Below are 4,003 nucleotides of genomic sequence, written 5' to 3' on the forward strand. Positions count from 1 at the left end.
CTGGGAAAGGGCTTAGAACACAAGTCGTATGAGGAGAGGCTGAGGGATCTGGGGCTGTTTAGCCTGGAGAAGAGGAGACTGAGGGGAGCTCTCATCGCTCTCTGCAACTACCTGAAGGGAGGTTGTAGAGAGGCGGGAGTTGGTCTGTTCTCCCTGGTGGAGAGTGACAGGACAAGGAGAAATGGATTTAAATTGCACCAGGGCAGGTTCAGGTTGGATATTAGGAAGAATTTCTTTACTGAAAGGGCTGTCAGCCATTGGAACAGGCTGCCCAGGGAGCAGGTTGAGTCACTGTCCCTGGAGGTGTTTAAGAGACAACTGGATGTTGCACTGGGGGACATAGTTTAGTGGGTTGATAGGGCTGGGACAAAGGCTGGTCTTGATGATCTTCATGGTCTCTTCCAGCTGAAACTATTCTATGAATCTATGATTCTATGCATGGTCTCCCCTTTCGTGTGTCCTCATGGGCAAAACCTCTGCCACGTGGTGTACTCCCTTGCCTAAATTCTTCTGAGACCGGTGGCAGCTCAAAACTGCCTCAAGACTTAACTGAGGCTGCACCTCTGATTTTTTACTCTGGCAACGCACTGTCCTGCACATCGCAGCCACTTCCCAAGCAACCCCAGAGGCTGTTCCCAGCCAAGCCACTGCTGCCTGGAAATCCAGGACGAAGGACGCCAGCGGCATCTCAACGCCTTCTCTCCAGCAGCAGCCTGAACACCCATCTTAATCATCTAAGCACTCGTTTCAGGCCCAAAGAGCAGTCATCCAGACCCAACCTGTGGGATTAGGTGACTACAAAGGTTAGATGAAAGGATGAAGGGCTGGGGGAGGAGGTGGGATCAGGAGGCAATATTGAGCTGCAACACCACTGCGGGGGTGGCTCCGATGAGCTGGGTTGAGAGACGCGTTTGGATTGGGTCTGAGCACCATTAACCTTAATTCTGGACTGAGTAAAGCCTTAGCGCGCGGCTGTGGTCACCAGATATTTATCTTCCTCTTTGGGTGTGTCTGCGCCGCAACCTGGAGGTGTGATTGCACCCCGTGCAAGACGAGATGGGATCTGGCGAGCGCGGGTGCTGGTGCCAGGATGAGTCGGGGCTGGGAGGCTGCAGAGCCGGCTGTGCCGAACCTGCCATCCACCAGCACCACATCTCCACGTTGGCATCGTCTCAGCATTCTGTCATTTAGTCCCAATATCTCAGTGACCTCTCTGGTCCTCAGGCAGACACCTCCTGCTTTGACCAGGAGGGCTGTGTTAAAGCAATTTAACTTAATTAATGCTAGATTGATTTGACTAGATTGCTTAAAGTCAGTGCTAGGGGCTGAGGTGTCTTCAGGTGGGAAAGGCAAAGGGTGATTTAGCTCCTCGCCCTTCGAGGTTATCAGGTGCCTGACGCACTGCACGTGGTGCCTGAGCTGGGTGGTGGGTCCTGTGGCTCCTGAGATGTCCTGGCACTCGGGTGCAAGCTAAACCGTGACTTCCCCAAGCACCCCACCCCAGGAACCAGCACCTCGTCCCTTCCGCTCGCGAGTGGCACGAGCCAGTCCTTGCTCAGGAGTGACCAAATCCTGCTGGGTGCTGAGCACTTCTCCGCAAGCCTTTTGGGAGAGTCTGAGCTCTTTTAAAGTGAGCATCTCCTATGGATGTTCCCTATTTAAGAGAGGTTACCTCAAATCTAAGGGCTGGCTGGATCGTGGATGGGCATGGCTTGGCCAGAGCTTTGAGGTGCGACGGTTTGAGCAGTGTGGGTGGTGGAGCTGTGGTAGGAGGAGGCTGGACTCGGTATCCATTTCATTGTGGTCACTCTTTGGGGAGGAGGTTGAATAGAAGGGGCAGGAGGGGAGAGGGTGGTGGTGGGGAATGGCTGATACTGGCAGGAGAACGCGCTGCTGTGGTTGCACCAGGCTTTTGTGGTGCAGTGACATAACACCAACCCGTTGCCGGTCTGAAGAGAAACCCAACCCGTGGGTTGGGTACACATCTACGCTGCTTTTGGGCTCAATGCCCAACGGCTCCAACATTTGCAGATGTTTGGGATGCAGTTTGGCAAGAAGAGGAGGCTGATGTGGAAAAGGAGATGTTGGTGCCTGCTCAACCACCCTGGTTCTCCCGCAGGTCATCGTCCAGCGGTCACTCTCGGCTAAGAACCTGAGTCACGCCAAGGCCGGCTCCATCTTGGCCAGCTACCTGAAGATGCTGCCCTTGTTTGTCATCATCATGCCAGGGATGATCAGCAGGGTCCTGTACCCAGGTAAAGTCCCTGTCACACCGATGCAGAGCTGGTGGGATGGGTGTTTTACCTGTTGCTAAGTGATGAATGGGAGGAGAGGCTTGTTTGGAAAACTCTGCACTGACCCGACCTGGGGGATCTGCATGAGGGAGAGGGACCGGAGATGACCTGAGTGTCCCTTTGTGCCTGCCGTGCGTCGGCCAGCGCCGCTGCGCTCTACAAACCGTGCAGCCGGGTGTGAAGAGAGTTGTGTGTGTTTAGGCAAAGTGATGCTCTGGAGGTGACTTGGCTGCTGTGTTCTCAGTCTGATGGAAAAACGATGTTTGCCCCAAGTGGGTCTCCACCTGTGTTTTGGGCTATGGGTCAGTGTGGAAGAAGAGTGGACCCAGAATAAACAATGGTTGGTGGGGGTTGATGGTGATTCCTGTTGGATTTTAGAGTTAATCAAGGATTGCTATGGTTTATTATTTTTATATGTGGGAGAAACTATTCCTTATGGGTTGCCCAGGGAGGTGATAGATGCCCTGTCCCTGGAAGCATTCAAGGTCAGGTTGGATGGGGCTCTGAGCAACCTGATTGAGTTGAAGATGTCCCTGATCGCTGCTGAGGGGGTTGGACTAGATGGCCTTTAAAGGTTCCTTCCACCCCCAAACATCTTGTGATTCTCTGCACATTTCCATCAGCTGAGCCCTGGCTTTCCTAAGCCCGTCGGCGTGTTAATTATCTGCCTTTCATCAAAGGGCCAGAACAAGTTATTACAGGAACACCAACATACCCGGCAAGGTGGCGTTCGGGACCTGGGTCACAGAGCGTCAAAGGGCTTCTCTCCCTGCATGGCTCTGCAGGGCACGTGGGGATGTTTGACATGGGAGGATTAAAACCCCACTCTGAGCTCCGTGTCGCTGGCTGGGAAGGGAGAGAAGCAAGTGGAGCCCAGGCTAGTAAGTTTAATTCCCCGTAAACACAGATTAGATGCTCTGCTGGGGTAACCTCAAGTGGCTTCAGTGATTTCAGCTTCTGATTTCACCCCGGGGTGGGGGTTTGAATGCCCCGAAAACAGCGAGGTTGGGAGCCTCAAGAACAAGAGGCTGCAGCATTTGGGTGCAAATAGGGGGTTGACCCTGTGGTCACCCTGCCTGGATGGGGTGATACTCCCGTTGTGGCGGGGAAGCTGGCGCATATCCCCGTGATCCCTACGACTACCTTAAAGTAGGTTGTAGAGAGGTGGGGATTGGTCTATTCCACGAGATAACAAGTGACAGGGCAAGAGGAAATGTCCTCGAGTTGCACCAAGGGAGGTTTAGATTGGATATTAGGAAGAATTTCTTCATGGAAAGAGTTATCAGGCATTGGAATGGGTTGCTCAGGGTGGTGGTGGAGTCCTTACTCCCAGAGGTATTTAAGCATCGTGTGGACACAGTGCTTAGGGATATGGTTCGCTCGAGGACTTGTCAGTGTTGGGTTAATGGTTGGACTCCATGATCTCAACGACCTTTCCCAACCTGAGGTATTCTGTGATTCTGGGGTGACAAGGTCTGGCCATCGCTGGTGGATCAAGCCGCGAAGCTGCTTGACTGCGACGCTTGCCCGCAGATGTTGCCCTCCCTGTTTCTCGGCTGCCTTTGCTCTGCCTAATTAGGTGCCCGAGACCTTTTGCTTTGATGCTAATTACCTCTGCCGAGGAGCTAGAAAACAAGCCTGAGAAGGACACGCCTGCCCGCGCAGTCTGTCCGTGGTTGGGCATGATGCCACTGCTGATGGGCTGTGGG

The 4,003-nt window shown here is 53.5% G+C and overlaps 1 protein-coding gene across 1 annotated transcript in view; it reads right to left on the reverse strand.

Moving 5' to 3' along the window:
* Window positions 1-4,003, reverse strand: part of FAM83G (family with sequence similarity 83, member G) — a 17,115-nt gene that overhangs the window by 552 nt on the left and 12,560 nt on the right. The gene's annotated exons all lie outside the window — the stretch shown is intronic.

The sequence above is a fragment of the Apaloderma vittatum genome, unplaced genomic scaffold (genome assembly GCF_000703405.1).
Source record: "Apaloderma vittatum isolate BGI_N311 unplaced genomic scaffold, ASM70340v1 scaffold10496, whole genome shotgun sequence".
In the NCBI taxonomy this organism is placed as follows: domain Eukaryota; kingdom Metazoa; phylum Chordata; class Aves; order Trogoniformes; family Trogonidae; genus Apaloderma; species Apaloderma vittatum.